The 12,261-nt window shown below is 37.2% G+C and overlaps 1 protein-coding gene across 2 annotated transcripts in view; it reads right to left on the bottom strand.

Annotated features, from left to right (window-relative positions):
* The window catches only part of LOC145686302 (FMRFamide receptor-like), a 116,317-nt gene extending 104,496 nt beyond the window's left edge, over positions 1 to 11,821 (bottom strand). The window contains exon 1 of one of the 2 annotated variants that reach the window (XM_081759449.1): positions 11,476 to 11,821. The gene's annotated coding sequence lies outside the window, so the exon portion shown is untranslated. The remainder of the gene's footprint in view (positions 1 to 11,475) is intronic. The other variant, XM_081759448.1, reaches the window with a different exon arrangement.
* Positions 11,822 to 12,261: the final 440 nt, after the last annotated feature.

Below are 12,261 nucleotides of genomic sequence, written 5' to 3'. Positions count from 1 at the left end.
AAAGGTGGGATGTTCACTTTTGGAGAAAATTTAGATTTTCATGCATCTTGTTCTGTCACAGACATCCGTGCAATACATTAGGACCTGAATTATCTTCAAAAATGGTTTCTTACAGGCACATAAAACCTTTCGAACTTGATAAATGTAAAGAACATTTGGTATAATATTCATGGAACTCCATTGAAAGCAGAAAATATCATGAGAATGATCAAAATTCGAACATTGAAGAACATAATTAACAGAAAAGAAATAGGATACCCAAACCATATTTTTAAACTGCTATAAAATGTATATCCTATATTTTTACTAATTCCTTACTCCCATTCAAGTATCCCGGGGAGGATATTCTCTCCAATTTTTTCAGACTGAAATCTTTTTATCCCGTACGATTTCCCCCCCCCCCTGACACAATACGAAAAAACAAATGCTGTTAAAATCCATACACATGACCCTTCCGGGACTCAACTCGGGGCCTTAAAGCTGATGATCTATCGCCGCAGACCGCTCGGCTTGGTATGAAGATGTACGTTGTATGATTGCGAATAGATCACGACAATATAAGTAACTTTAATCCAAAATGGCCACCCAAAAATCAACTTCTTTTAGAACAAACAAACTATTTGCTGAGCAAAACAATATATTCACATAAAAACTACATACGTGTTCACACTTTGGCTTCATCAGACGCTATTTTTTTAGACCACTAGCTAATTTGGGTGTACTGTCATGAGTTTGTTACACAAAAGGGGCAACCACCACATAGTATCACACACCCCGCGGTTATGGGAACAGATTTGAACAATGGAGGTGAAGACTGGCCCCAAGCATTCTTTCGTCCGATGTGTCGTTCAGCTCCCATTACTACGGCGCTTAAGTAGAGCTTACTGTGCAGTAACATATACAATTTCAATCAAATACTTTCCATTACTCAATAAAATTATTTGGTTCCGAGCTTTTTTAGCAAAAAAAAATAATTGCAACAAATCTAAACATGCTAAAATGGAAAGTAGTTTTCTGATTGGTATGGGTTAACACTGTGAAAACTAAAGGCTGGAATATATGAAATCAAAGTACACACATATCTATCTCTCTATTTATCTATATATCTTCCCATCTCTCTCTCTCTCTCTCTCTCTCTCTCTCTATATATATATATATATATATATATATATATATATATATATATATATATATATATATATATATATATATATATATATACAGCCACTATAAGGCAAGTGGGCTGATAGTATACGGTAGTGTGTCGGGGATGGTGACACCTTTACATCGAACAGTGATGATGAGTAATGAATGAAATGGTGGAATAAAGAAAGTGGGAGGAAACGAGAAAACCCACGCATACGGTGTTTGTCCACCACAAAGTTCACTTGGCGGGGCTGAGATCGAACCCGAGACCCAGAGGTGAACGCTCTACCACTGAGCCACCGCGGTCCCCACACACATTCAATGTTTGTCCACCACAAAGCTCACATGGCACTAACCGAGATCGAACCGACTACCACATACACCAGAGGTGAAGGCTTCACGGTGTAGCTACAGTGAGATTTCTTGTCTTGTGTGTTCTGGGTAATACTTGTAACTTAGTTGTATCTTGATTAGCATGGTGCAGACTGCTACATTTTACTTTCGTTCCCATGGTATGCTGCTATACTTTTTACGAGACAAAACGAGACAAACGAGACGAGACGAGACGAGACAGAACCTCCCGAGACGAGACACGAGACGGGACGAGCACATTTTTTCGGGACGAGACACGACACGAGGCATGTTTTACACGAGACGAGACAGCCTGAAGTCTCGTCTCGTCTCGTCTCGTGGCAACACTAACCACAATGAAGAATATGAAGAAGAATCACACACAATGTCAATCCAAGGCAGTGGCGTCACCATTAGAAGGGGGATGCGAAAAAACTATCATCTAGTTGAATTGAATTCATTCACGTTAAACTGGTATTAATGCTTTGTGATGTCAACTAGATGAGAAAAGAGGACAATCAAATAAAATTAGAAAGGGCCTAAGGGCCAAAACTCAAAAGCCAGAGAAAAGTCGATAAACATGAGTTATCGCAATACAAGTTAAACGGGTACTGTGACCATGTGAGTTATTTAAAACAGAAGCAACAACTTTTAAGCTATAAACTCTTTACGAAGGTATTCTGTTTCGTACTAAGACAACTTTGAACGATGCAATTCAATTCTGCTTATTGTGCCACTTAGATTCTGTCTCATTATTCAATTGTTGACTCATCTAGAAACAGAAGCACCAGTATCGTTACGTTTGCAGACGAGTTTAAACGAGATAGATTAATTATCTCGTACCCAGCCGCTGGTGTAGGGGTAGCGTGCCTGCCTGCCACACGGCATTTGGGTAGCTCTAACATGGGCACGAACCCTGCTTCGACGGGTCATACTGACTTAGGTTTTTCTTGGTTTTCCTCAGTCGCCCCGGTTGCATATCCGGATGGTCCCTTCTCTTAGACCAGGGCGTCTCCCTTCTCTAGTCTTAGACTCATCTAAAGTGTCGATGTGATCTCTGTAATTTTCTGGTGTAAACAAATAAAGTTTCTCTTCTGGTGAGCATCATTATTCATTTGCAGGTCTCGTGTGGGCTCGTAAACTAGTTGTCTCATTTCATTTCGTTGAATGATTGCCTAGTGTCGTGTATGAGTTTGCGAAACGAGACGAGACACGAAAATGTTCTCGTCTCGTGAGCAATACTACTTATGTCATTGGAAAGGTATTTCAAATGTAGAACCAGCTATTTGAGATGTACCATCCCAGCATTCGTCTGATGGGCGACAAAGCATACCATCCTTCTTCATTTTACAAATCCGTGATATGATGAGCAAGAACTACTACACTCGCACATAGAATGCCACATCTAACCTAACCCATTCACTTCAAGTCACTTACCTGCTAAAAGATCCTGAAATAGGTATAACAATGCTGCAACTGTGCTCAGCGTAGAAGATATTCGAAGTAATGTCCATCTTCTTGTTCACAAATTGCCATATAATGTCGCAAACTGGTCCTAACCTGTTGCAGAATCTCAGTGGTAATAGCAGCGCAGGCCTCACTAATATTGTGTCTTAGAACAGCAATTGTAGGCGAGAGATCCTGTAAACAATGGATTTTAAATGGCCCACAGAAAGAAAATCAAGCAGTGTTAAGTCAGGCGATTTCGGTGGCCATTCCGCCAGGCCTGGACGACCGATCCGGTGTCCACAAACTGCTACATCCAACCATTGTCAAACATTGACGCTGAAGTACGGTGGCACACCATTTTGTTTGCAGCAAAAGTGCTGGCGGTTTGCGAGAGGCAAGTTGTCCAAATAAGATTCCAGTATTGCTTGTAGCAGGTTTTGATAAGTTTCATCTGTTAATCACCCCTTTAGAAACACAGAACCCACCAGAAGATTACCGTGAATTGCACACCACACATTCATACGAGGCTCAACTTGATTATGGGAAACTTCGACAACATGGGGGTTGCTGTCTGCCCAATACACGTAGTTATGTCTGTTAACAGTTCCATTAAGATGAAATATGGCCTTGTCGTAAAACATGATGTTAGTCGCAAGGTTGTGTTATTTATGTTATGTGCGTGTAAACCATTCAAAGAATTCACGTCATCGGTCGGCATCATCTCCATGCAACTCCTGCACAAAATGTATCTTGAGGGAATGAAAATGATTCTTGCGAGGAATTCTTTGGACAGATATTCGGCTAGTATTACTCACTTGGGCCACCTTTCGTATCCATCGTGTTGGACTGCATGTGACTTTAGCCACAATGTCAACGAGTGTGACATCTTTGGTTACGGATTTCGGTCTGTCAGAGCGAGGTCGGTTCAAGACCCTGCCAGTATCCTTGAAACGTGCCAATAACTTGTCAATCATTGTATGTGATGACAATGGGAGCTGTGATGGCGGTGGTAAATCTGTTTCGAAGACGCACGTATACTCAAACCGGATGCGTGAAGAAGGGTCATTTCCGCTTGTTTGCAGGTGAATACATAGTCACTATTCTTCATACACACAGAGACGTACGGACGCCAAATCAACACACCACTTGAATGCAACACACAATTCAACACACAACGGCACAAAAAGAACTAAACGAGAAGTGAAAGATGAGTGGCGTGTTGCTCGTGCTTGATTACGTAAGAGACTGCCACTCGGGCAAAATAGGCGTATCATGGCACTATGCTCATTTAAGAAAATCGCTCAGCTGCGCTTTCTTCAATATTTGATGGTTTCCTCCCCTTCTGTTTCTGTCTAGCTTCAACAGAATATTTCATCAAATAACGCACATTCGAACAGTTATTATGTCCCAATTCAGGCATTTCCTTTTCCTTTCTTCATTTATTTCATATTGATTATTTTCCAGTTTCTATACAGCTCGTCGTAGCTCAGTCGATATAGCGTCTGACTACGATACAGGCTATTCATGCGGTCATGGTTCAAACCTCGGTCAGGACATTACTACATTTTAGGCGCTCTCGTGTCTGGTGACACTGGGGTGAATTCAGCCTTCTATTAAATTACGTAACAATGTTTTTTGAACCAGTACGCTTTTCATGTTTTTCATTTATTTAAGTAGATGGCAAGCACTGGTACCCCTTGAATGACTGGTATTCTCTTGATGTCATTCATTTGTAAAGAAAGCAGAATGGTATGCTATTGTCAGCCATTAGACGAATGTTGGAATGATACATCTCAAATAGTTGGCTTCTACATTTTTAAATCTTTTTCCAATGACATAAGTAGTATTGCTGACGAGACCAGAATATTTTTGTGTTTCGTCTCGTTTCAAAAACTCATATACGACACTAGACAATCATTCAACAAAATGAGATAAGACAACCACTTTACGAGCCGAGCCGATACCTGCGAAGGAATAATGATGCTCAACAGCATAGAAACTTTATTTATTTATTTGTACAAGGAAGTGACACAAGAAGAGATCGGACCTCTACTCCAAGGTCACATCGGCCCTTTAGGTGACTCTAGGACTGGAAAAGGAAGCGGCCCTGGGCTAAGAGAAGGGACCATCCTGGCATGTACCCGGGGGGACTGAGGGAAAACCTTACTCAGTATGACCAGCCGGAGCAGGTTTCGTGCCAAGCTGTACCTACCTAAATGCCGTGTGGCAGGCAGGCACGCTACCCATACACAAGCGGCTGGGTACGAGAGAATTGATCTGTTTGAACCCGTCTGGAAACGCAACGATGCTGGAGCTTCTGTTTCTAGATGAGACAACAATTGAATGATAAGACAAGATCTAAGTGTCGCTCTAAATAGAATTGAATTGTGTCGTTCAAAGTTGCCTGACAAGGGACGTATGCGAACCGTTACAGCTATATATTTATCAAAATTGGTACCCTGACTAATTGTGAATCGCTAATCATGGTGGTGATAGTCATTCGGTGAGGAAACGCCTTGTTTAACCGCTAGGTATAATACGCATACCAAGCAGTAACCGGTGAGGCTGTGCTGAGTAATATCCCAAAAACGCCGGGAAAAGGCAGATAGTGAAAAATGTATACAGTTACCCTGATATCTACGGGAGCAGGACAAGTGACCAAGAACACTGCAGTAGTGCCATGCAAGCAGTGTTGCTATCCCAACACAAAGTTATAGTTTTTTTTAAATACAACATTTTATGGCATTAAAACAATTGGGATAAAACGTGAAAGAAAATTGAAGGCGTGTTATCAGTGTTGACAAATAAGGGAGATTTGAGACTCTAAAGTTGAAAAATTAAGGGGTTTGTATAATGAAACGAATAAATGTATAACAACAGCAAGACTGCAGAAGGAACATGTGTACAGAAGGGAGTAAACCACAGCATGCATAATAAGCAATGACCAAAGAGCTTGATACGTCATATTGAGAGTGCGACTAGGGCAAGAAATGTACGTGTATTTTGCTGTATTATCTGTGGCGTTTCTGTTGCATGTATTGGTGTATTGTGTTAAAATATTTTGAGCCTGTACATTGCTGATAACCTGAATGCAGTGGTTTTATCTTCATCGTTGTCTCACATGCTAACGATTCCTACACTATCGACTGACACCTATCGCAGGTCATTAATCTTTGCGAATAGATAGACGTACTTTCCTGTCACAGATTTCTTACCTTTCGTGCCACAGCTTTTTTATCTTCTTTTCAGGCGCTACGACGTCGTTTCTGTGGTTTGGAAGGCATCAGGATTATATGCAGTGTTGCAACCCCAAGACAGATTGTTTTCTAGCTCTCGCAGACGGTTTGAGATATCAATTCCACACAAACACCATTGGAATAAATGTGCTATAGGAAGACTTGATGTTCACATTTCCGCATTCTTCTTTTTTCTACGGCAACTCTAACACGTGCCCTTTTTGGGTGAAACCTGTATCAAACCCGTTAGTCACTGGATGCTGTGCATGCTATAGTTTACTCCTACTGTACATTTGTTTCTTCTGCAGTCTTGTTGTTGTTGTACATTTATTCGTTTATCTATATGTACCACATAATTTCTCAACTTTAGAGCCTCATATCTCCTTTATTTGGCAACACTAATAACACACCTTTTTGCTTATATTCTTTCACATATAATGCCAATTGTTTTACTACCAGAAAATGATATATGTTCTATTTAAAAAAAACTATGTCTGTGTTGAGATGGTAACATTGCTTGCATGACACTACTGCCGTGTTCTTGGTCACATATTCCCTCCCTTAAGTATCAGGGCATCTGCATACAATTTTCATTTTTTGACTTTTTCCTGCGCTTTTGGGGTATAACTCGACACATCCTCATCCGATCACTGTTGGTATATGTATTATACATAGCGGGTAAACAAGGAGTTTCCGCACCGAGTGACTATCACCATGATGATTGACGATTCACAATTAGGCAGGGTACCAATTTTCGTAAATATCGAGCTGTCATGGTTTGCATACGTCCCTTGTTAGTACCAAGCAGAATAAAGTTGTAAGGAGTTTATAGCTTAAAAATTGTTGCTTCTGTTTTACATAATTCATATGGTCGGTGTACCCGTTTAACTTGTATCCCTATTAACTCATGCTTATCGACTTTTCTGTTTGTTTTTTTTTAAGTTTGGCACATAGACCTCTTCTAATTGTATTTAATTGTCCTCTTTTCTCATTCCGTTGACATCACAAAGCATTAATACCAGTTTAACGTGAATAAATTCAATTCAACTTCTTTTTCGTATCTGCCCCCTCCACCTCTAATGGTGACGCCACTGCGTTGGATTGACATTCCGTGTGATCCTTCTTCATATCCTTCATTGTGGCCGTCCCTTCTATTCTCCTTGGTCCAGGATACTTCAAACTACATGCACTTACCTTAATTGTTGTCCAACGATGACGTGGCAACGTTGCATTTTTCTTGAACATTGGGAGCTATACCAGAGTAGAGCCCAAACGGTTGGTCCAATTCCGAAAATTCCAACACTTTTGATTGAAAACACACTTTCCAACAACATTGCTCTCTTATCATTTTTTCGTATCTTCAATATTTACCAAGATACGGACTTATGGGACATTATATATATATATATATATATATATATATATATATATATATATATATAGCATGCTGAAAACCTAAAGAAGACCAACATCAACAATTTTCTATAGTTTTCTTTCTTAATAACGGGAAACTTGTTCATTTCATCACGATAAATCATGTTTGGTATTAAGATGTATGTTTTTGTCTATATATATTTTTGACACTTTATTAGAGACACAATTGTTCTTTTCCCAAGAATAGAGGATGAAAGGAGCTATACAATAGCATAAACTGAAAACAATTGCTATTACTAATAGTACACAGATTCTGAATAAATACGTCATCAGAGGAAACAAAAAGTTATTTCCTTATTATATTGTTTCGGTTGTTATTAACACAAAAACTATATACTTTCTATAATGTTTTGTAAAAAAAAAATAAAATGGATGGGACGGGATGTGATTCGATCTGGTGTCAAAACAGTATAAGAACTAACAGTCCGAAACTCTACCCACTTGACCACACAGACTACGTTTCGTTGCTTGTCTTTTTCTTAACAAATAAATGCTCATGGCTATAGAGCATGTCACTTCCAAACTTAAGAAAACAGTTTTCCTCTTTGTTTCTATATTTCCGTACAACATCTTGGTTACAGAAGCTAATTTATATTTGACAGACAATTTAAACCTTAGATTTAAGCCAACAAATGCAACATTTTACTCCACTTTCCACTTCCTTGATTCAGCTCTCCCCCTACCAATCGTGAAATTCCCTCTGCAATCGTGCTCTGCTACTGCAAAATCTGTCGAAAACAGTATTGCCAGTATACAGAAAACCGATCATAATTTTGTTTCTTGCGTATATTTGTTTTATTTTATTATCTATTTTGGAAATATCTTCTTAGATGGATTGCATTCTATTATCTCCACTTACTAATAACTGAATTTTACCCATAAACGTAAGGAAAATGGAACAATTGCGAAAAATCGTAGGTTACAGTATAGTGCAATTTTTTTTTTTTTTTTTTTTTTGTCGCATGAGGGTATATCTGTATGACGATTCAAGAAAAATTCTTTCGATAAATGTTACTTATTTTTTTCTCGTAGTATCCGATCTAGAATTTTTAAAAAAGTGTCCCTATTTGTTTTTAAAGTTACCCCGACTGCAGTCCGAGAGGTCGGGGATGGGCTAATTTAATCAGAGGTGCATTTCGCCTGCAAATATTAACTTTTTATATGAAACATTTCTTTTGTCCGATGTTTATTACTGTAAATATTTTTCAGTCTCAAGTTAAAAACCTCACCCAATTTCTGTTCAGATAATTTAGTCCTTAAAACGATTGACTATATGAAAACTAGTCTAAGAACTTTCTTGATGTAGAATTTTATAATACACAATTTTCCTCGTCACTCTTTTCCTTTAAAAAAATCTATAATTTTCGAGATAATTGCAGAAAAACTGGATTTCCTCTCCCCTTTTTTCCCTACAAGAAGCAAAATTCCATGGCTCAAATTAAGGATATTTTTGGGGATAAGTTGAGGATATCAAAATAAAGGTCTCTACAAAAAATTCTGCTTCTTCAAAATATTTTCAAAATCAAAGTCTATTTCTACTGGGCTAAGACATGCTCTGAAAATGCAGGAAAAGCTTAAATTTTTAAAAATTAGTGTTGATATAATGAACAGTAGGTCTCCTAGTACTGTGTACATAAATCTGAATAATGGACGAAATGACTTCCCAGAAAACTTTCTTGGTTTTTAGAAGCCATGAAATGTATAAATCTTAAAATCTCAAATTGTTTTTTCACGATTTCAATACATTCTTCACTTCTATTGTTGGTTGAGAGTAGGGTGACTTAAGGTGGATCACCACCAGAAGTCAATAAATATTTTAGCTCATTCCCTTAACTACTGCACAATGAAACGTTATATATTATAAATATTGTACTATAAGACAAAGTTATGGTTCTGCTACAACACAAGACACTGATTCATTTGGTTGTGTCTTCTGATATTGAAGAAGGAAACAAATAAAAGAAAAATTTGATTCGTTTTATAATGAGCACACAAGATGGTACTTGCTGTTAGATCTTACTAGCAGAGCTCAATTTTATGAAATGTTTATTTGAATGTGTAAAGTATTTTAAAGTAATGATCTTATTACAAAATAGATATATTGTTTAATCGTGTTTCATGTTATGTTTCAAATTTTATTTAAATGTTAATTTACATTTAAGGAAATAGATTTTGATAAGAAACTTGCGCAGAACGCCATAATGCGTTGTTGCCAAATTTGTACGTTTAATTCCTGGATTCTAGCGTTGCAGTTCGAGAAGCGGAACGTAACTGTGAATTGCGGTACGGGCCGAAAATCCAGTATGTATCTAAGCAGAATTCCATGATTACTTCCTTTATTATATTTCACCAGTAACCACTCGACACTGCCTGGCAACGCCGCACTATTCAAGCAGCGTTTAGCATAGCACCGAGAACACCTAGTGATCCACCTTAATGCTACAAAATTTATTATATTACGAATGTCGGTGGGGAGTTTCTACTGTTGAAGGGGAGAAGAAACTCCTTAAATATTTCAAAACTCCAGGTAAGTGACAGGAAAAAAGAACGGCATAAGTAGATTAAAATTATTTGAGACAGTTTACAATTTAGAATGGAAAACCTCAGATTCAAGTTTCTGGACCACATTAGCTACATAGAAGTACTCAGTCATTATTTACCTTGTAAGTTTATACTTTTAAAAAGTCTGTACGCTCCAGAAACCAGAAATAACATAGATGGGAAATTAGGTGCACATATTACCCATCTAAAAGCTCTAAACTCTGTGGTCGGAAATAGCACTTCCTATCCTGTAATATCTCAAGGGTTTTAATTTTATTTAATATTCATATCTAGAGACCGGATGTTTAGGCACTAAAAACCTGGAAAATAGGCAGGCAAATAGGCACTAAAAATTTTAAAAAATAGGCAGTAAAATAGGCACTAAAATGTAACTCGAAATAATGAAGATAAATACTCAATACCATTAAAAAAAATAGATTCAACTCATATATAATGTTTAAAGAATATAGAAATATACTTGTTTGTTATTAATTTCTTTTATTGTATATATAAAAACGAAGATTGTTATGAATTCCATATATACTGGGTGAACCTGAAAGATGTGCACATACTTCGGGAGGTAATTCGTGACATGAAAAGAAGACAAAAAATCCTTTTGCATGTTGTGGAATTCCGCGTCGTGAACGAGTGACAGGTGGACCAACTTGGAATCAAAAATCGAACCCTGACAATTGGAACGAGATATAAAAGTGTGCACATATTTCGGGAGGTGATTCTTGACATTCAAGAGGACGTTTTGTCTTCTTTTCATGTTACGAATCACCTCTCAAAGTATGTGCACATCTATCTGTTCCGTCCCAATTGTCAAGATTCGATTTTCAATTCCAAGTTGGCACTACTGTCACTCATACACGACACGGAATTCGATCAAATACAAGAGGACTTTTTGTCTTCTTTTGATATAATTAATCACCTCCCGAAGTATGCGCATATCTTTGAAGTTCACCTTGTATATATATATATATTTATATTGTAACGTACCACGTGCCTGTATTTATAAATACATACTACACATATATATGTGTTTATTATTTATTTTATATAAATTATATATTTTCCCAATGAAGGATTATTTTGAAGAAAATGCATAGAATAGGCAACATTAGGCACTAAAGCAATTATTTAGGCAGTAAAGGTCAAAATAGGCAAAATAAAATTGGCTTAAATCGAAACTATAATCCCCCATATGAACTTTAAAACTTTATTTTTGATCATATCTTTAATATTAAAGAATAGGCATTTTGCCTAACATCCGGTCTCTATTCATATCATTAAATAAGTTTACTAAATGAGCAACTTACCAGGAAGATCCTTTTCTACTGATTTTCTTCTTTTCTCATGAAGATAGATTGAAAATACTCGGTTGTATAAATTTTTCCTTTCCTCCTGATAAGATCAGTTGAATTTCTTTCATAACTAAAATATATTTTTCCCGTTTGTTAATAATTTAAAAATTAATAATTAACACCCAATCACATCTTCGTGGGAAGAAGAAGGGTTCAAGGAAGATATAAAACTTCACCTTGTACACGAGGCAACTGTGACCTTTGGAAGTAGAACAACAGAAAGGAGCTTCTCTCAGTTGCTTCACACTACCCAAAGTTTTGTTCACATCCCAAGATAGGTATTATATTTTACAAAAGGAGGTAGTTTTTCCTCTTAGATTTTATGTTCTTAAAGCATTCATCGTCATAAGTAGAAGTAGACCTTGGAAAAGCTACTCAGCCGCAGGCTAAAAGAAAACATCATTTATACGCGCGTCAGATTTCTGGTAACTTTTTTCTTTGATTTTCTTTCCCTATTCCATGCATTGCATCCGATGTTTTAACATAGGCTAATAGCCGCAAATGGATAAAAGGGAATTCACTAAATACTTAGCAAACAGAATACGAGTTTGATACTTGAATATTTCGAAATAGGAGATTCCTACTATTTTCCACTTTTGAGGAGCATAAAATTAATTAACATACATATATTGTAACCATTGGATAAGATAATACTACTACTACTACTACTACTACTACTACTACACTACTACTACTACTACTACTACTACTACTAATAATAATAATAATAATAATAA

The sequence above is a fragment of the Thermobia domestica genome, chromosome 5, assembly GCF_964235325.1.
Source record: "Thermobia domestica chromosome 5, izTheDome1.hap1.1, whole genome shotgun sequence".
Classification (NCBI taxonomy): domain Eukaryota; kingdom Metazoa; phylum Arthropoda; class Insecta; order Zygentoma; family Lepismatidae; genus Thermobia; species Thermobia domestica.
The sequence above is the reverse complement of the archived record's forward strand: the minus strand, read 5'-3'. Positions and strand labels throughout refer to the sequence as shown.